Source organism: Panulirus ornatus, chromosome 1 (assembly GCF_036320965.1).
Source record: "Panulirus ornatus isolate Po-2019 chromosome 1, ASM3632096v1, whole genome shotgun sequence".
Lineage (NCBI taxonomy): Eukaryota > Metazoa > Arthropoda > Malacostraca > Decapoda > Palinuridae > Panulirus > Panulirus ornatus.
Window position 1 is genome coordinate 29,454,633 of NC_092224.1, and position 22,840 is coordinate 29,477,472.

Genomic DNA, 22,840 nt, shown 5'->3' on the forward strand with positions numbered 1-22,840 from the left:
GGTGGGGAAGGCAAAGGTTTTTGGAGCGATGAAAAATGTGTGGAAGGCTAGAACATTACCTCAGAGAGCAAAAATGGGTATGTTTGAAGGAATAGTGGTTTCAACAATGTTATATGGTTGTCAGGCATGGGCTATAGATAGGGTTGTGCAGAGGAGGATGGGTGTGTTGGAAATGAAATGACAATATGTGGTGTAAGGTGGCTTGACCGAGTAATGAAAGGGTAAGAGAGGTGTGTGGTAATAAAAAGGGTGTGGTTGAGAGAGCAGAAGAGAGTGTGTTGAAACGGTTTGGACACATGGAAAGAATGAGTGAGGAAAGATTGGCAAAGAGGATATATATGTCAGAGGTGGAGGGAAGAAGTGGGAGACCAAATTGAAGGTGGAAGGATAGAGTGAAAATTTTTTTTGAGAGATTGAGGCCTGAACATACAGGGGGTGAGAGGCATGCAAGGAATAGAGTAGATTGGTTGGAACGATGTGATATACCGGGGTTGACATGCTGTCAATGGACTGAACCAGGGCATGTGATGCATCTGTGGTAAACCCTGGAAAGGTCTGCGGCAGGGGTGTGTGATGTCTCCATGGTTGTTTAATTTGTTTATGGATGGGGTTGTTAGGGAGGTGAATGCAAGAGTTTTGGAAAGAGGGGCAAGTATGCAGTCTGTTGTGGATGAGAGAGCTTGGGAAGTGAGTCAGTTGTTGTTCGCTGATGATACAGTGCTGGTGGCTGATTCATGTGAGAAACTGCAGAAGCTGGTGACTGAGTTTGGTAAAGTGTGTGAAAGAAGAAAGTTAAGAGTAAATGTGAATAAGAGCAAGGTTATTAGATACAGAAGGGTTGAGGGTCAAGTCAATTGGGAGGTAAGTTTGAATTGAGAAAAACTGGAGGAAGTAAAGTGTTTTAGATATCTGGGAGTGGATCTGGCAGCGGATGGAACCATGGAAGCGGAAGTGAATCATAGGGTGGGGGAGGGGGTGAAAATTCTGGGAGCCTTGAAGAATGTGTGGAAGTCGAGAACATTATCTCGGAAAGCAAAAATGGCTATGTTTGAAGGAATAGTGGCTCCAACAATGTTATATGGTTGCGAGGCATGGGCTATGGATAGAGTTGTGCGCAGGAGGGTGGATGTGCTGGAAATGAGATGTTTGAGGACAATATGTGGTGTGAGGTGGTTTGATCGAATAAATAATAATAGAGTAAGAGAGATGTGTGGTAATAAAAAGAGTGTGGTTGAGAGAGCAGAAGAGGGTGTTTTGAAATGGTTTGGTCACATGGAGAGAATGAGTGAGGAAAGATTGACAAAGAGGATATATGTGTCAGGTGGAGGGAACGAGAAGTAGATCAAATTGGAGGTGGAAAGATGGAGTGAAAAAGATTTTGAGTGATCGGGGCCTGAACATGCAGGAGGGTGAAAGGCGTGCAAGGAATAGAGTGAATTGGAACGATGTGGTATACCGGAGTCGACGTGCTGTCAATGGATTGAACCAGGGCATGTGAAGCGTCTGGGGTAAACCTTGGAAAGTTTTGTGGGGCCTGGATGTGGAAAGGGAGCTGTGGTTTCGGGCATTATTACATGACAGCTAGAGACTGAGTGTGAACGAATGGGGCCTTTGTTGTCTTTTCCTAGCGCTACCTTGCACACATGAGGGGGGAGGGGGATGTTATTCCATGTGTGGCGAGGTGGCGATGGGAATAAATAAAGGCAGACATTATGAATTACGTGCATGCGTATATATATGTCTGTGTGTGTATATATATATGTGTACATTGAGATGTATAGGTATGTATATTTGCGTGTGTGGACGTGTATGTATATACATGTGTATGGGGGTGGGTTGGGCCATTTCTTTCGTCTGTTTCCTTGCGCTACCTCGCAAACGCGGGAGACAGCGACAAAGCAAAATAAATTAATAAAATAAATGAATATATATATATATATATATATATATATATATATATATATATATATATATATATATATGTAATCATTTATGGATTTGGTAGACGATGATATGGCTGTGATAAACTGTAAAGTACATAAATGTGTTTCTGCTGCGGTGCGGGGGAAGAGTGGGGACAGACTCGTCTTCACTCTGGGACATGGGTTACCTCTGTGACTGTGGTGTGGACACACGTCAACCAGAGGGTAGTGTTGTGGTGCAGGGGTTCGCTGCAGGGTGGAGTACAACGTTGTGACAGTGCTCTGAGCCACGGGACAATGCTATGGCTATGAGGTTGTGTCATCCACCCACCACCACCACAGGGATCTAGACAATTGAGTTTCCGATGACGCGACTCAATCTCACTCGTCTAAGGCTCGTCCGGCCCTTGTTACCCCGAGCGTGAGGGAGAATAGACACGATTTTTCGCAGAACAAATAATCTGTCATTATATATTTCATTACCGTGCTTGATCGCAGAACTCAGTTAGTTACGAATAATCTGGATTTATTTTTTCCAGATGTACTCAGGTAATCCGTTGTAAAAGAACACATTTAGTAATATGATTTTGCAACGTTCTTGTACATTTTGTGTTTGCATGGCTTTAGAATTTGACGTGGGCTCAGGCCCACAGGAGTTTAGGTGACCTGGTGGAGTAATGGATTCGAACCTACAGGAATTACGGTGAGATACTAGTGTGTGTGTGTCCAGGCACTCCTAGGTTACACAGCACTTTAACTTAAATGACCCTGGCTGATGATAGCATCACGAAGCAAGTCTCTAAGGACTGAAACACGCATACACTAGGTCATTCAGTACCCACAATAATTGCTTATGTTGTACTAATATCATTGTATGATAGTATATACATATATGACAAGGGTGAAGGAAGATTGGGAGAGGATTTTTGGAAAAGAGGAAACTTCTGGGGAAGGTAGAGAGTGGTTAGAGTGAGCATGGAAAAAGAGGCTTGTGTGAAGAAATACCAAGAAAGATGGAGTGCAGAATGGCAAAATGTGAGTGAACGAAGCTAGGGGAGTAGGTGAAGAATGGGAGATATTTAGGGACGCAGTCCTGTTATGTGGGAAAGAAGTATGTACATTCATAAGGTAGGGGTGGACAGGTTGGAAACGGTATTGAGCGGGGGATGAAGCGAAGTTGCAAATGATTGGGAGTACAAATAGTTTGGATATATATAAGGGGAAGGTGCGGGAGTTGAGAAAGAGGACAAAAGAAGGAGGCGTGAGCGACTATCAGTAAACTTCCGAGAGAATTGGACGTTTTCGGTGTGGTATGCGAAGTGAGAAAGTCATGGAGAGCGCGGTTTGGTGAAGAGATAAGAGGCAGTGGAAGCCTTGCGTAAGTGAAATGTGGGAAGGCGGCTTGATTGGATGATATTGCAGTATGGACCTTGTTGAGGTGGATGATATTGCAGTATGGATCTTGTTGAGGTGCCTGAGGATTGGCGGAATGCATGTATAGTGAAACTGTATAAAGGTAAGGGATGAAAGTGAGTGTTTAGATTACAGAAGCATCAGTTTAAGTGTATGAGAGGGTGAAGATATGTCCAGATCATCTGATGGGCGAGGAACAGTGTATTTTAGAAGAGGTAAGAGGATCAGGTGTTTGGAGAAAGCATACGACACAGGAGCAGGAGTGATAGAGACGTCTTGTGGAAAATGCTATGTTGGAGAAGAGCTGTTAGAAGCAGTGTTCGCTATAATGTATTTGAGAAATACTATGAGAAACAATTATTTGTTTGTGGAATTTATGGATACGTGGAAAGTATACGATAGGTTTGATAGAGAATGCCTCGTGGAAGGTGTTAGGAATATAAGGAGTGGAAGGTAAGCTGCTAAAAGCAATGGAAATTTTAAATGGATAAGGCATATGGGCGAGAAGGAAGAAAGGAGAGTGAATGATTCCAAGTGAAGCTTCATCTGCGGCAGGGGTGTGTGATTTCGCCGTAACTGTTTAAGTTGTTTATTGATGGGGTGGTGAGGAAGATAAATGCAAGAGTCTTGGAGAAAGGGGCGAGTATATAGGCTGTAGAGGATGAAGGGGGCTTGGGAAATAAGTCTGTTGTAGTATGCTGATGACAACACTGATGGCAGATTTGAGTGAGAAACCGCAGAAATTGGTGACTGAGTTTGGAAGAGTGCGTAAAAGGTCGTTGAAAAAATGTGAATAAAAGCAAAATCATTAGGTTTAGCAGAGTGAAGGAATACGTTAATTAGGGCGTGACTTTGAATGGAAAAATTTGTAGGAAGTTTTGTAGATACCTTTTTGTAGATACCATGGTGGCAAATGGAATCAGGGAAGTGTAAGTCATAGGGTGGGTGATGGGGAGAAGGTTCTGGGAGTATTGAAGAATGTGTGAAGAGAGGGCTTTATGTGTGAGCCTGGTGGAATTTATACAGCCCTAAATTACACACTTGGACCAGTGGCTCACCCAATGAGATATCAGTGTGTTTCATGGTTTAGTAGTCTCAACAGTGTTGAATGGTTATGGGACGTTGGCCTAGGATAGAAAAGGAACAGAACAGAGTGGATGTGTTGGAAATGAAATACCTGAGGACAATATATGGTGTGAGAAGGGTTAACTGAGTAACAATGATAAGTTAATAGAGGAGTACGTGTAATAGGTGAAAAGGGTGTGATGATATGGTTTGGAGTTGAATGAGGAGAGGATGACTATGGGGCTATATGTGTCGGAAGTGGAGGGAATAAGTAGGCGGGGGAACCAGAGGATAAGGTGGAAGGATGGAGTGGAAGTGGCTTTGAACTTCCAGGATGTGAGGCGTGTGTGGGATAAGAGTCCGGATAACAAGTCTGCAAAAGAGACAGTATAACCAGACAGGCCAGCCAGCATGCGCCCAGTGGGAGACTGGATACAGTGAGGTAGTGAAGGCTCTGTATCCCCGCTATCACGGATAACTTGTCACCTGATAACAAACGTGTTAGGCAATCAGTCCAGTTACGATATGCAGTACATAACGAGGACACACAAATCTCCATGAAGTAAAGAATGTCTTTTCATGAATATTTAGACTACACTCTTTAATCATTATTTTCTTATACAGTCGTAACTCCATAACACTAGTGATAATGAAATCCTTAAGAATGCCTAGTTTGATAAGGATCATGTTATGACGGAAAGAGGTGGCGCATAGGTATTGTTTTTTCTCTTTATTCTCGAATACGAATGTAAACATGATCCTATAATCATCCTAAACAGCAATTATATGCTTTTCTGTGGTCACTGTTATAAGAGTATTAAAAAGACATATTTGTTAGCTGATGTGTAACCCAGCAATGGCTACCGGGGATAGCACAGTGAGTTGGTACGGGTGGTTCACAAGCCTCAGTCGTTCAGGTGTGGTGTGGGCGTGTGCGTGTCACGGGATAGATGGTGCAGAGCTGCAGTCGAGGGAGGTCTCGCACAAGCTTCGGACTTTATTTGAGGTAATGTTATGAAACTGATGATTATTGGGATGGTGTTGAGAGGACTCATATGACAGCAAATGTTTCATTGTCTATTTGCAACGTGTGTTGCTAGAGCCAACTTGGTTCGCCTCGATCTGTTGAAAGGTCTCTATCTTCAAATCCTAATTATGGCCAGAGGTTATAGCACGAATCTTTAAAAGCTGAGTAAATCATTTACTTTACTTGCAATGCTTTATAACCTTTATTTTTTTAGAGTTCTAGTTCAAGAAATGTCTCAGTTGATCCGACAAAGGAGGGGAGGGTTTTGAAGTTCAGGGAAAATACTAGGATGATTATAACAATCTCCAAAGAAATGCATGGTTAAACTGTACCTTACTTACTCTAACCTAACAATTCACAGTAGTACCATTAGATGCGATAAATATAAAGAAGGCGTCACTATTTTTTTTTCTTAAAAACCCGGATCGAGATATCCCATTTGATAAGCATAACACCTCTTTTTTCTTGGTAAACATTATTATGCACATCATTTTGCACATCAGTTGCATCAACAAGATTATGAAACAAATGAGGTTGTCGAAAAAAGTAACTAAACTATATAGTATATGATATGAACGTTTCTCAATAAATGCATTTTTTTTTCTAAAATATATTGATCAATCAAGTGTAGCAAAAAGTAATGACCAAGGCTAAAATCGTGATGAGTTTTTGTATATCACTGTATTTTAGTACAATTACGTCAGACCTACTACAAGGAAACAAGCTATGACTTACATTGCCTTTACCACATATTATACGTCTGCAGGAGGAGATTGTAGTAAAAGTCAGGGACGATTTCATTTGGTTTTTGGCAGCGACAAGCCACAAACTTTCGCTTGATAACTCCAAACCTTACAACTTAAGTACAACTGACGCTTCGCCTTTAGTTTTTGATGCAGCGTTACCTTGCTTGCTTTGAATTAGGGAAACTGAGAAACCGCATGGTTATCTGCATTGTGATTTGTTCATGAAATGCCAAGTTTTTTCTTTGAGTAAAACAATGAAATGTGTATGAATATCCGAATGTGCGTAAGAAGCTGGTCCATCATCGTGCTGCGTAAAGCAGTAGCCTTGACATGAATGCCACCACTCAGTGTGTCTAGCTTGTAACATGAAAAGTTGAAATCCTGATCCATCGCTGATGGAGAGACATCCTCGGCACATTGCCTTCACTAGTTTATCCTTGAAATAGGACACAGTTATCGGTCATCTCATTAATATAAAACAACTCACGATACTTGACTCTTGCCGCCACACTAATTGCTTGCCAGTTCCTCTGGAGAACTCGGTGTGTTGAAGTTCACTGGGAGACGGTGTGTTGAGGCTATAAATGTTCGTCGTAACAACATCCGGTTTTACACCTGGCATTCACCATATTCATAAACACTAATGTGTGCGTGATTACATTTTGTTCTTATGAGAAGAGAGCTTGATATTCGTTTGTCACACCATTTAACCTTAAAATGTCTCATAAAGACGTGAATTTCCCAGTGATCTGGGCACTTACTTTCTCTTTGCTGTTATGCACCTCTTTTCTGACAGTCCCCTTTATCCCCCGGCATCCGGCTTCTCTCTCATCCCGAAGGTAACCTCACCAACCACCCATCTCAAGTCGAGCTCTGCGTGATCACTGGTCCCCAGACAGACACCTTGTTGTCATGGGTGTTTACAGTTCCGTTGGATTTCAATTCATTGGTTCATGTGATCATTCCCGAGGAATTTAAAGTGGTAATAATGTGTCCTCTTCTCCTTGTTTGTAATGTGGGCAGTTCAAGGGACGTTCTTATCGAATTTCATTATATCTGTGGCAGATGTCCGCGTTTCCTCAGTAAAAGAGAAGCTGCTAATGCATGGCCTTACTTAGGACGAATATCCTTCTTAGTTGTCTCCTTGAACATTCACTTTTTCTTTTTACGTTGGAGGCTTCAGTCACGGAAAAAAGTCCACATCAAGGCAGGGCCTTACTTGAAATATAGGGAGGTTAATGAAAGGGAAAAAGATGAGACAAAGAAGTGTTAACGAACTTTGAATGAAGTGAAAAACCTGTCTCTCAGATTGAGTCATCATCATAGTTTTTGGGAAAGACATGCAAAGATAGAGATTTCCAAGCTTCGACGTGTAGGAAAAGAAACAGTTATCAAAACAACCCACCCTTGAGTTGCCAATGGCCACACACTAATCATGTGACACAGCGGCTTGTCGAATCTTGTGTGGTCTAGTTAGTGGAGGGGGTACACAAGGAGCCAGCTCTCGGGAGCAAAAACTAAAGTCATAGAAGAGGAAAGTGAACCAACATTGCAGCGTAGGGCATGCGGGTCAAGTTTTGAAGTTAACCTTGTAGAGTTTACAAGTCGAACCGCTTTCGACTCTAAGTAAGGATGCAGCGCTAGAACCGCACCATTAGGGAGAGCAATACTTCATACAAGAACAGAGTAGGCTTTTGTATAAACGGAGCAACTGTTCGGAAAAATAATTTCACCACTGCATCCATGTTTTCTTTTACTAGTTGGTGCGTCTTGCAGAGGCTTAATATTCTATAAGAAAAAGTCGCGTACAATCTTGTGGTTATCAACAAAGAAGCTATTTGCATAATTATAGCATACGTGCTGTGGGAGACTGATGAACATAGCTATTGTTGCAGCTCCAGTCATTCTGCCGAATCATAAGCCACACCAAGGCATTTGGTGTGCCACCTTTTAGTTTTCTTTGAATTAATCAATAGACATGGTCTTGAAAAACCTGGCCAGCACTGACAAGCCTGCGGATCTAACAGGACAAGAGCTCCTCACGCATTACACGTTCGGGTTATTACAAGCACATATCTGGTTTTTTTTCCCTGTTATGATGCATTAGATGCTGTCCTATTCTTATCCTGTGCGGGTTCCAATGGAGAATGCCTACAATGACACAAATTATAATAAAGTTTAAGGGTTATGGTATAGGATAAAGGAGCAGCGATATATCATGTAACCTTAGGGCTCCCTTTATGGGGCTCCTACAGCTTTAATGCTGCGTTACATCCAGTAGTAGGGAATTGATGGATTCCTTGAGAGTAAGAATTTCTTTGAAGAGATTGTACTCCTTTTCGTCCACTGACGATGCTACATCCTCGCTGAAGTAACTTTTTACTCGGTGTAACCACCAGCAGATTTATAAGGCATATCTGAATACTCACTCATATGCCCTGTCATCCAGGGGGATTACGTTGATTTAGACTAGATTTAGAGGGTCTAGGGCGAGCTCTCTGCTTGAATGTTAGGTAAGGTTGATTGATATGACTATTTAAGAACTATAACATTACAGGTATCATTTATATTGTATACATCGTCATCCATTTCGAATTAGTTCAAATAACTGTATAGTGGGGTCACGGAGAGGAGACCCCCAGGTTGAGAGTTAGGTTAGGTTAATTGGCTTGTCTTGAAGATACGTGTCTCATGTAATATGAGAACTTACGGATGGTGTGTAGTGTCATAGCAGTAACTGGTCCATTTCGGAAATTTGCCAACGGAGAAGGAAAAGTTTTATTGTTTCCCCCACACATTTTCTAATCATGTAATTTGCGAAATATGATATTAGTTTCGTTTGGTCATGTCTTTCTGATTATAACATGGCAAAAGTCTTTACATTGTAAATGTGTTTAAGCAAATCACATCGTGTGCTGACTACACAGGAGTTAGCTACGCTACAGTGAATTCACTCCGAGGTACAATCTACGATGCAGTTTATCAAAGAATAGGATTTTTTTTACGCTACAATTTATCTGATATTACATTTACGCTACGTTTATTTGAAATTACAATTCATAGCTTTGGGTATTCATACTTACTTTCTCTGCTAGATTCTTTTTACAATACTTTGTGATAAGTTAATTTCATATGCAATAGTTTGTGAGACATTAGATTAATATTAGTAAAAAATGTTTCAATCTGACTTATGTATTCTGTTTGATTAGCAGTTAACAGATTCACTTAAAAATTTTGAATGAAATATATTCTGTGAAAGTAATGTCCACGTAAGTAGGAAGTGTGAGCAAAGTCGTTCAAAATTTCATATTACACTAATTCATATATGTACCGGTTAGTTATACTTTGTTTTAACGTCACATCTTTACGCTATCATTCTTTTTCTTTACAAAGGATACCTATTTACATCTGTGTGTTCTTTTAGTCATTTTCTTTTGCTAAAGTTCTCTGCATGCTTAAGCCATCTGAAACCAAGTCTTTCAATTTTCTTGCGTTTCTTTCAACATGATAATACACCTACACCGTCTCTTACCTCTCATGTTTCTAACTACCCAGTTTGTTGATATTTTCATCTTAAAGCTATTCCTATTTCTTGCCCTGAAGTATTCATCTTCCGTCACAGGCTATGTGGAGTTGATCATATCCTCCAAGGACAACATTACAGGCCTCTGGAAAACATGGATAAATTATTTTTTTTTTCTTAGAATAGTGGTGAGTAGTCTTATGCAGCAGCCTTGTTCATTTAAAACGTTTCTGGTTGTGGTAGTGAATCCTAACAGGAATCATTAAGGTTGTACTGAAAAAATATCTCTATGAAGGTATAGGTTTGGAAGGTTGCACCTAATTTTATGGGGAGTTTAGCCTATGTCAAAATATGAGGGTAACGTGCCAAAAATTACTAAAATTACCTTGACATGGAAAGTCTCATCGGTAAGAGCTGTGGAATTAGACCAGATAAGATATATGTGTACATAAAAGTTGGTAAAGATTAAGTATTAGATAACCTTTGTGACGGATTTGTCACTAAGAAAATGTTTAACGTAAAAACTAGTGAACGATTAACCTATGAATCAGATATCGACAACCCTGCTACGCTGCAGACCATTAAACAACGATTTGTCTAGGCTATTGGACATTAGAATCCTTAACCTTGTGGAAATTACAAATTTTAGAAGCAAAGTCACCAATCTAGAACTAGTTGATATCATTGGCAATAATCTTTCCAGCCTAGAAAGCCAACGAACGAAACTCCTAACATTCTTTATCCTGACGTCCCAGATGTTGCTTGTCCTGTGCCAGTGACTACCTAACAAGCCCAAGCCGTGTCAGGAAGCTTGGTCGGGGATAATGATAAGTTACTGGTCGGGGATGACTATATGTGTAGGTCGGGTATACCTCTATCGCCGGGTGGGGAGAGCCGTAACAACAGTAGGCGTCGTTGAAATGTACTGCCGTCACTGACAGTTTGTTGCCTTAGCCTCCGACTAAGGATGGAGTGTACACCATATGTCTCGTCAGCTTGACATGAATTCTTAGGATCAAGGGTTCGAATAGCGCTGGGAGCTGAGTAATCTAAATATGTTATAAACGTGTAAACTGCAAGCACATCTTTCCGTATACAGTTGACATTGTTACTTTTCTTCAAGCTATATGTTTTAAGTACTGTAATGAATTCTTATGATCTTTTATTCTCATGATTCAAACTTTACGAAAACTGACATGGCCCAATCTATGGTTTAGTTAGGAAACTAATTAAATCTTCATCGAAATTGGATAAGATTTTATGCAAATCTACCAGAACACCGCCGGTCGAATATATTTTGTAACGGGTTGGTTGGCTGGGTGCCGGTCACATTATGATCGTAAAAAATGCAGGTAAAATTTTTTATTAATGATGTCCAGCATTAATGATGTCTTTTTTCATGATAAAAATGTCTCGATGAGCCGATATATTTTTTTTTATAGTAGCCGATTTGATACGAGCAAAAACATGCCCCAGTCTTAGCCATCTCGGATGAAAGGAAAATATAGAGAGTCTGTGCCCCTGAATCATAAAGATGGAATTGTTATAGGGAAAGGGATATGCGAAAAAAGGAAGAGAATCCTACAGCATTGTTGTTCGAGGAAAGGAGGTACCGGAATGGTCAGTCCTCACAAACTATGGGAGGCAGCAGCCAGTCGCATGCTGTGGTAACAGTCCTTAGTGGTTTGGACACAGGCAGACAACTCATGAGTGAAGTCACTGTAAAAAAAGATACTCGCAAAACTGAAAGAGAGCGGTAACATTATGACGATTAGTAAGGGATGATTGAAGTAAGGTGACTACAGGAGTTGACTAAGGTGGAAGGTTGGATTCTACTCTGGCTAATGGAGAGGTGGGAGAGGAGTCACCCCAGGCTTGTGAGCAGTACGTCATACTGGGGAGAATTAAACTAAAGTTTATTTCGGTACCTGTAAACAAGACCCCCCTCCCCCCTCAGCTTTTGGGAAGTAGAGATTAATGTTTATTACGTGAGGTTTCTATAATAGGATATGGTTATACTTAACATGTTTTATGCTGTTGCGAGGCCAAATTGCGGAGTTTTGAAATTTGATAGTAGGAAACGACTAAAATTTAGGAGAGAAGATGTACTAGTGCATCGTTGCATTTAACAAGGTTACCGCTTTCCGTTCTTAGATGCCGCGCAGGTCGGAGATAAGAAGGGCGATATGATCCTCCCCCAGTCAAATATGCTTTGAAGTCGGGAGCCACGAAAAAAAAAGTTTCATTAAAATCCCAGAGAGAGGAGGACCAGAGGTGATCTGAAGGAAGGAAATGAGACTCCAAGTCTTTAAAAGTCAGGTCTGTAAACACCTGTGGAACTCAAATTAATCCTTGCAGCATTTAATTTCCTCATACCTACTGTGCTACCTTTCATCTAAGATAGCTGGAGGCAGGCTGTTGCCACTGCTAAACGATTATAGCACATATAAGTGTGTGTATGTGTGTGTGTGTGTGTGTGTGTGTGTGTGTGTGTGTGTGTGTGTGTGTGTGTGTGTTTAAGGAAGTGCAACTGTAAAGTAAATGATGTGTAAAGAAGCCTTAGGGAGAACCATAGGGGATGGACGGACCTTGATGCTCGTGTTGTTGGAGACGCTTGGCGTCGCCCGGGAGAAGTTGTTACACAAAGGAGGACTAGTGAGGGGAGGAAGGACGCTTCACGCTACCTTTATAGGCCAGATTGAGGAGGGGAACGAGAAGCATGCTAGGTGGTATGAGAGGTCATTGCCTTACTCATGCCACACGTAACAGCAGGGAACAGACTGGTATGTACATTTAGGATGACTCGGTAAATACCTGTGTATAAGTAATGCGTAATGGGCCACCATAAATTATGTGGGTGGAGGGCCGATACAGCCTTTGTGTGTGTGTGTGTGTGTGTGTGTGTGTGTGATTACTATTTCTCTGTTACGTGTTGCCTCATCTCTTTAAGTTTGTATGTACTTACCATGTTTTGTTATTTGACTAAACCTTTTTAGCATTTTTTTTTTAGTAATCCTTGCCCACCGTGTTCCTTTCGCCTTTTGTAAAGTTAGGTATATTTAGCTATTTTCCACTCGATGGGTACTGATCTTTTTACCAAGTGACGTTCTACACAATCCCGTGGTGACCCGTCAAGGGGTTTCAGCCAACTCCCTGAGAACGCAGAGATGAGATGCCGTTGGAGCCATATAGTTTGCATGGGTCTTTCATGAGTCGATTCGTACCTTATTACGAATGTTGTCTTTCATGGTCTCAAATCCCATTCACCTAGTGATGGGGGAAGTGCTTTTTGAAACCGAGCATTTAGCTCCTAACGTTATATTTTGTTTACTTTAGTAATCCGTTTCTTGATCCCTTCATTGGATGTAGATATTATTTAACTGATACCGAGTTTCTGATGGAATTAAGGAACAGTTTCAGATGTTCACAATAACAGGATAGAACCATTTCTGACATTGAGGCGACTAGATAGCCTAATATGTTAAACAAGATATTGTTATTTACGCAACTTGATCCGTTTCTTTAAACTTTAGTAAATAACTTATTAGCAACGGAAATGAGGCGGTTTTGATTACCGTTGCCCGAGTCAATTAAAACAACTTTTTCTGCATAAAGAAAAAGAGAAAGAAAACAGATTTTGATAAGAATGGATCAAGTACGGATCTCCGCTGGTGTTGAGTCACTCCTCACTGGTATCAGCAGAAGCCTAACCTTTCTTTGGTAAACAATGATAATCGCTCGTTGTTAACAGGATTGTTTTTGTTCAAGAGGATTTTTGATCCCTCTCGTCCATTTCTATTAGAAATCACTTCCACATTATTCTTTTATTTTCTCATCAAATAAGATTATCTCGTTACATGTTGTGTGTGTATGAAAAGCGCTGAATGGCGCCTGGCTACGTTTCCCCCGTGTGTTTACATTCGTTTGACGGATGTTTAACGTACACAATTTACGACGCCTATCCCATTTACATGTATGCATGCTCACTAATTAACATCTTCCAGATTCTATGGTAATGTCTCTCTGTCTGCAGATTGGTGACTACCACTTTAGAATATATTTACAAACCTCCTGAGGTGGTTTGTCCTCAGTTCCATAATGAAGCCTATCCTTCTCAGCGCATATGTTTCATTACTTGACGGTAAGACCCTTGTGTATGATACTGTGACCTTTGATTTGACCTCTGTGGGTCAGATTAAAGGCTAGACGATCGTATCCAAGTGCCGTATCATCGTGCTTAACGGCTGATATGTGTTCCACATGGCTTGACCCTTTAGGTCAGACGTAAGCAACTAATGACTTACTCTTATCTGCATGATGACTTTGCTTGTGTGAAGGGTATCTAATTAGTCATTGACGACAGTTGGGGTAACGTTTGGCATCATATATATGTGTTCCTTCCAAAAATATTTTCCTATGCTAAGGTTGATTAGGTTAACGTATGTGAGGTTACCAATCTCAACCAAATCTAGCCTAGCTTTTGAAAACGTTGAGAGAGCGAATCTTCAGGTGACACTTTGTGTTAAACATTCTCATTCGTTCTTCCTGAACAAGCGTTTCCTTCTTTCCGCAAAGTTGTTTTGGTGAGCGTGAGAAAATTTGCATTACTTACTGAACTCACTCAAGGCCTCGATCTGGAAAATGGAAGTTTTTGTCTCTTTTTTTTCATGACCAAATATCTTTTGGAGGCTGAGGAGGCTGCTTGCAAACGTATCTAAAAAGAATTTTTCAAAAATCAGTACTATTCTGGTTGGTGATTCTCTGTGTATGCGTCGCTGTAATTTGTTCCGTCTTATAACCCATTAAGTGTGATGACACCTTCAGTACAAATTAGCCTCATGGGTGCGATGTACTCTTTAGTTAAGTCATCGTACTCGTGGGCTCAGTCCTCATGCTCACAGAGTGAGTCGTCGTCGTAGGGTCAGAAAGAAATATTCAAGAATATTGCTGTTGAAACTTCATTCTTCTCTATGGCAAACGTAAATTGAAAGTGATCATTTTGCCCCCAGAACCTTCTTGCAGTGGATTTTACGAGGTTGACTGTCATGGACCCAGACGCTCTTTGCTTGCTTCCACAGCTGCTAAACGTGATTTCAGTAGCATGGAACGTCGTAACTGGCCGAGATAGACGACGTCACAGAGCTGCTGGTCATCAGTGCTGTGTAACTGAACTGCAACCGAATCACTCAAGAGTGGATTGAGACAGTGCGGCGCGCGTGAAGCTGTACCGCTGCTAGACAGTTTCTTTCTTTTTCGTTCCGACTTATCAGACGACGCAGTAAGCTATGTATGACGACATGATATTATCTTGAATCCTGGAACACGACGGGACGATCCTTCATTGTCAAGGCTCCAGTCTCGTGCACGACACAACGACCGCAGTCAAGGAATCTGGTCGTGATCGAGGGCAACACACCCAAGGATCGTGTATGGTCGTGCTCAAGATGTGAACAATATCTCAGACCAGGATTTACGACCATCTGTTGGTCGTTGAGGCTCCCGAGGCGAGTGTCATATTTATTTCAAATTTTGGTATCTTAAATTCTTTACTCCAGACTTAAAACTGTTAGTGCGTTATTGTCGGCACGATGACTTTGCAGTCCTCTCCCAACGCCATCTGTTGCGTGACAGTGAAACTACCGCAAGATTTCTCCTCCTGAACAGACCAAAATGATGGTTTCCCGGCATTAATCTGCTCCCGAGGAGGTTCCTTCTGTTGTGCCACTCAGCTGCTCTTGCCTCTGCTTTTCAAGGTCAGGGTTGGAAATTCCAATTGTAAATGAAGACGATGATGAAACCACCCAGGTCCATTCACCCCTTAAGTACGACGTTACGATCCATGAGCGCGACATTATGACTCATGAGTATGATGGCATGACCTTTGACCTAAACTTTATATTAATGGTCGGGTCAAAAAGTCAGGCTACTGTACTCAAGGATCGTGCTATCAAAGTCAAGGGATATTCCGTCGTGTTCAGAGGTTGTACTGTCGTGTTCAAGGGGTCGTTTCGTCGTGCTCAGGGGTCGCATCGACATAATCAGACGTGGTGCCGTTGTGCATAGGGCTTGAAATCGAATCACAAATATTCGTCTCTCAGACACTCCAGTAAGCGACTTCAGGAGACCCTCACTATCGTGGAAAATTATGAAAAAACTATTCAGTGGAGGTTTATTTGACTTAATCCCCTGTGATTTATGCAGTGGCGGATTGATACCGTGACCTGGGTGAGACCTTAATTTGCTAGACCCCCTTGAGGTCATCTTTGAAGGTGAAAAATAGATTAATGTCTGTTGATAAGGTCAGGGGGGTCGTGATGAGGGTACAGAATCATGATGAGGTCACGGGTCGTGATAAAGGGTCATCTATGAAGGTGAAAAATAGATTAATGTCTGTTGATAAGGTCAGGGGGGGGGGGTCGTGATGAGGGTAATGAATCATACTGAGGTCACGGGTCGTGATGAAGGAATAGAGTCATGATGAGGTTATGGGTTGTAATGAAATTATGGGTTTTGGTGAGGGTATGGGATCATGATGAGATCAGAGGTTGTGATGAGGTCAGGGGGTCATGATGAGGTCGTGGTCCATCTACATATCAGCTTTGATGTATATTTCGTTTGACCCACAGACTGTTGTTACAAGGGGAAGCCAGATAACAGATGACCTGATGGTTTATGACGAGGTTATGTGCTGGAGGCCATTCCTGATTTCTGTAGAGGGAGACAGGTTAATAAAGCAGAAGGCTCTTCCTCGCCTTACACTCCCTCGGGAATCATGGTTATGAGGGAGCACCTTGTAGTGTGGAAGGAATGCACTTAGATGGATTTCTAGACGGCATATTCGTTGGGGAAGAAGGTGTTAAGACGCTTATTCAGTGATAATATCCTGAGAATATTTGTCTAGCTTTGCTTTAAATATATAGTCTTCGACTAGACGGCATCATATGCGTATTCATTATGTTATTTTTTATCTAATGCTGAAGAGACTTTTGTATCACATCTCCTTCCCTCTTAACTCCTTCTCTCTAACTTCATGATTTTATTATGTCTAGTCATTGCGTTCCTCTAACAGGAAAAAGTTACCGTTAGTTGCATTACCGAAACTGTTATCTTCTAACAGGTCTCCGAAGTCTGCGCTTCTCAGCAGAAAGTGTTCATGGAACTCTGACGGTCTCTTCGTAAGATTTGTATCTAAAGGAAGGAATTACCATAAGTAGCGTATGCTGGACATTATGTAGTCACCGGTGCGTCTGCCTGTCCCTGGTTGGGTTCGAATCCTCGGTGTGGCAGTCGGCCTACGCCCAACCCAGGTGTTCATCCTCCCCCCCGAGGGCTGGTCGATAAATGGGTACCTTAGTATAGGCTTGAGTGTGTTTGTGTATATGTGTGTATGTGTGTGTGTGCGTGTGTGTGTGTGTACAAAGGTTACACATATACCTATACACAAGGATAAGAAACTGGTAAACACGAGTGTAAATCTATCTCCCGGTAATATAAATAGTAATCACATATGTGCGCACGGGAATACTGTCTCATTGATGCGTACGTAAGTCATTTTAACAAAACGCTCATCGGAAGAGACTTTCGCATATTCTTCTTCTCTCTCTCTCTCTCTCTCTCTCTCTCTCTCTCTCTCTCTCTCTCTCTCTCTCTCTCTCTCTCTCTCTCTCTTCCCCCGTTACATTACTCTCTTGCTATTTATATCACCTTTTTGGCGGGTTTGGAAGCGTGCGTGGGATAGAAAGAATTCGGGCGATGTGGTATATATAGGAGATGAAGTGCTGTCAGTGGGACAATACAGAGACATGTGTAGTGGTCAGGGGAAGACCATGGGAGTAGTTTGCAGGGTTTGGCTGTGGATGGTGAGGCCCTGGTTTCAGTACAGCTCAGGACAGGTCTACCGCATGTCAATGGCTCCCCTGGCCTAGCCTGCCCTACCCAAGGGGCCTCACAGCTGATAATCTTCCCCGCGGCGGCGTTTGAGACGCCGCAATCCCCCTTGAAGAGATTAGAGGATCACAATGTAATCTTATCTGGTTGGTTCTGCCCAGAGGACCATTATGATCACGTGTGATAGGTTATCTCCTGTGTGGCAGAGGCCACAGGGAGTGGCACACGAGGCGGAGGTGAGTCAGGTGTGGTTATTTTCAGGGGGTTGTGTGGTTGGTCTGTTATGCCGGGCCTTTTCCAATGGGACTTGCACCTCTTGAGCTCGTCGGTACGACCCTTGGGTATGATGACCTGGCTTTGAACTTGACTTTTAAGGGCCGTACCAACGTTCTCAAGGGTAGTTATCTTTGTTGTATGACACGTCCTTACCAGTCCATAATCATGTGCTATTGACGCCGTTGGACTTATGGTTTAGCATGGGAGTTGTGCAGTACATGTGGGACGTTTTTCATTATACGTGGGACTTGTGCTTGTGCCTGGGACGTGGGTATGTGGGTTGCTCTTGTCTACGGGGGATGTGCTTGTGCATAGGACGTGATCTTGTACATAGGACATTCGTTCCAGAAGTTGACTATAGGATATGTGCTTGTACACTCTTTTACAATGCGTGGAACATGTTCGTAATGTGTGGGATTCGTTCTTGATGCGTGAGACACCTTCATAATGCGTGAGAATCGTTCATACTGCGTGAGACTAGTTCGTAATGCGTGGGACTCATTCGTCTTAAGGATGATTCTAAGACCACATACATAGAGCTCTGTGTATATGGCCTATGGTGTCAGACGTGGTCTGTGTATAACTTTCACCATCGTAACATCGCCACTGTATCCCTCCTCTTGCTGTGGTCACTGTAATGTCACCCACTGTATCCATTACATATTCTAAAATACCGCTGTAAAGTACGCCCACACATTTGACTATTTTGTGACCAATGTATTGACTCCGTGATGTATGTGTCATGGACACTACTGCGCCATCACGACCAAAACCCCATTCTCTCTTTTCCAGGCAGGAGGTTATGAAAGAAAATGGAGGAGTTTGGACACAGTAGGTGAAATGGTGATAGGCAGTAAAGTTGTCTGGTGTACGTTTATGAAAGTGTATACGTAATTATGTATTTCTGATTTCTCATTTCTGCATCCCTGATATACTTGTGTTTGCAGGATCTCCGGGTCGCGTAGTGTAGAGGACATCGCGTCGCTGGCCGCTCGGCGGCGGCAGGGTGTCCACCAGCTGTGTCCAAGATGACCGTCTCTACCACCAGGTCAGACTCGTTTTTTAATTCTTTTTCCCGGCATTTGGTCGTCTGGGTGATCCAGGACGAACGGTAGATTAGCAGTACACAGATATGGGAAAGGCAGATAACGCACGACCTGATGGGCTGTAACGCACGACCTGATGGGCTGTGACCAGGGTATCTGCAGGAGGACAGTGATAGTACCCAACTTTCCAAAGCCTGTGTAGATACAGACAGGATGGTAAGGCAGAAGGCTGCTTCCTTCACTCAGTCGTAGTGTTGATACTTTACGACAGCTCGTGAATCTAGTTCTTTCTTTTCGTTCATTTCTCTTGCGATCACTGGTGCGAACATACCCACTCGTCACTAATGGGCAACACCTGTCCCTCCTCCCGTTTCCCTTTCCTGAGCGTGTTTCGCATGTCCGCCACCAGATGGCTGCTCTTTAAGTAGACTTTCTTGGCTCTTCTTTAGCTCCGTCTCTTTTTCGCTGCATGAGCGGGTACCTCCCTGATGGAAAGTATTGCTGTACATCACCTTCATGAACTCCTCGAAGGAGACTAAAAGTGAGTCTTCTTGTCCCTAAAATCTTTAACTTGTCCTTAAATGGGATTAACTCCACAAGCCGCGCCGCTCCGTGTCCACAAACATCGATCTAGTGATTTAGGTATACACCTGTACTCGCCCTCGATCAGTTCTCCAGCAGCTCACTGACCTTCCCTAAGTATGGCGAGGAAACTGACATCGAGAGTCTAACGTATATTGTAACCGGGAATGGTCAACATACGCCAGGGGATGTAGTACATCTCCTTCCATGTACAGTTAGATGTTTTTGTGTCAAGACTCATCCAATTCAATTAGAAGATGCAGGCAGGAGTTACTGAGTCTGATCAACATTCGTTGGAATTAAGATTAGTCATTTTTGACTTCAAAAGAAGTTAAGAAATGGTCGAGTTATAATGCGGGATATGCATACAGATATCTTTGTGCCAATTTTCATGATAACATTGGCCTGTGGACATCTACATAGTCGGATTATGTGCAAGTAATGAGTTCTTTTTTTTGTGTGTGTGGCCTGTGACTACTGCAAACTGCCCGTCACGGGTCTGTAAAGTGACGGGAGGGGTTGGCGAGGGGGGGGGGGGGGGAGGAGGAGCCTTCACGCCTTTATGTTTGTGGTCTCATGACGTGACGTCATTTTAATCGGGACATTTCTTGCAGTATTTTCATGTTTGTATAACCTGGATAACTAGTGTTATGGAAAAGAAAATAGATACAAGCAGAATTTTCAGCTGTCTATGTACTGTTGACTCTATTGTACAAGCTGGTGAAGTGATATGGGTGGGACACCCAGTGAGTGTAGTACACAGTATGACGATACGTCTCGTACACTCCGTTTGTTGGTTTTTATACGCTAAAGCTAAGAAAGAAAGATGAAAAGCTGTTTGTATTGACGATCATGTATTTGGAGAAGTCTTGATCCACATAAACCTTTTGGTTTTGGCTGCGTGCGGCATCGAACCCCACTTCCCATGAGATCGAATGCGATAGGCTTCCCTTGTCTGTCCGCATATATCGTGTCCAGTGGTATAAATGTCTTAAACGCTCGAGACCCTGTGTTTGACAGTGAAAAGGTTATCTGGTGTAAGTCATGCACGTCCCTAGACTTTCAGCCGAGTACAAACTCTCCCACAGGTCTCGAGTTGCATGATTGCTCACTTGCACTGCCGTGTCAAGGCGACTCAAGGGCTGGAGTATCTTTACATCCTTCGTTCCACTCTAAATTCATGCGTCCGATGAAACTACTAGCTAAATTTTCTGGTATATGTTGCCTCCTGATACTAGAGCCTCCCTCACTCTTTGAATCCGACATTAATGAGCTGTTGCAGCAAACGTATGCAGAAAGTCATTCTTTTCACTGGAACAGCCGACCTGGAAGCTGGCCCACGAACTCCTTAGGAGGGGAAACATTTCATCACGAGTGAGTTAAAAAGAAAAGAGAGTTCCGCCTTCATACACTGGTGGACAGTTTAGATATCAAGGCCACCTGGAATGTATTATTATTATTATTATTATTATTATTATTATTATTATTTTTTTTTTTTTTTTTTTTTTTTTTTTTTTTTTTTTTTATACTTTGTCGCTGTCTCCCGCGTTTGCGAGGTAGCGCAAGGAAACAGACGAAAGAAATGGCCCAACCCCCCCCCCCCATACACATGTACATACACACGTCCACACACGCAAATATACATACCTACACAGCTTTCCATGGTTTACCCCAGACGCTTCACATGCCTTGCTTCAATCCACTGACAGCACGTCAACCCCTGTATACCACATGACTCCAATTCACTCTATTTCTTGCCCTCCTTTCACCCTCCTGCATGTTCAGGCCCCGATCACACAAAATCTTTTTCACTCCATCTTTCCACCTCCAATTTGGTCTCCCTCTTCTCCTCGTTCCCTCCACCTCCGACACATATATCCTCTTGGTCAATCTCTCCTCACTCATTCTCTCCATGTGCCCAAACCATTTCAAAACACCCTCTTCTGCTCTCTCGACCACGCTCTTTTTATTTCCACACATCTCTCTTACCCTTACGTTACTTACTCGATCAAACCACCTCACACCACACATTGTCCTCAAACATCTCATTTCCAGCACATCCATCCTCCTGCGCACATCTCTATCCATAGCCCACGCCTCGCAACCATACAGCATTGTTGGAACCACTATTCCCTCAAACATACCCATTTTTGCTTTCCGAGATAATGTTCTCGACTTCCACACATTTTTCAAGGCTCCCAAAATTTTCGCCCCCTCCCCCACCCTATGATCCACTTCCGCTTCCATGGTTCCATCCGCTGACAGATCCACTCCCAGATATCTAAAACACTTCACTTCCTCCAGTTTTTCTCCATTCAAACTCACCTCCCAATTGACTTGACCCTCACCCCTACTGTACCTAATAACCTTGCTCTTATTCACATTTACTCTCAACTTTCTTCTTCCACACACTTTACCAAACTCAGTCACCAGCTTCTGCAGTTTCTCACATGAATCAGCCACCAGCGCTGTATCATCAGCGAACAACAATTGACTCACTTCCCAAGCTCTCTCATCCCCAACAGACTTCATACTTGCCCCTCTTTCCAGGACTCTTGCATTTACCTCCTTTACAACCCCATCCATAAACAAATTAAACAACCATGGAGACATCACACACCCCTGCCGCAAACCTACATTCACTGAGAACCAATCACTTTCCTCTCTTCCTACACGTACACATGCCTTACATCCTCGATAAAAACTTTTCACTGCTTCTAACAACTTGCCTCCCACCCCATATATTCTTAATACCTTCCACAGAGCATCTCTATCAACTCTATCATATGCCTTCTCCAGATCCATAAATGCTACATACAAATCCATTTGCTTTTCTAAGTACTTCTCACATACATTCTTCAAAGCAAACACCTGATCCACACATCCTCTACCACTTCTGAAACCGCACTGCTCTTCCCCAATCTGATGCTCTGTACATGCCTTCACCCTCTCAATCAATACCCTCCCATATAATTTACCAGGAATACTCAACAAACTTATACCTCTGTAATTTGAGCACTCACTCTTTTCCCCTTTGCCTTTGTACAATGGCACTATGCACGCATTCCGCCAATCCTCAGGCACCTCACCATGAGTCATACATACATTAAATAACCTTACCATTATTATTATTATTATTATTATTATATTGCCATATTTTACTATTATCATTGATTATTATCATTATTATTGTTATCATTATCATTATTGTTATTCCATCAGTATTATTTTTTGTGTAAATGTCATTAAACCGCTTTTCATTGTGGTGTCGTCACCCATGTAGTGTCAGGTTGCACTCTTACGTTTTCCCATAAATACGTTTTCTTTAGTTCTTTACCTCTGACGTCACTGCT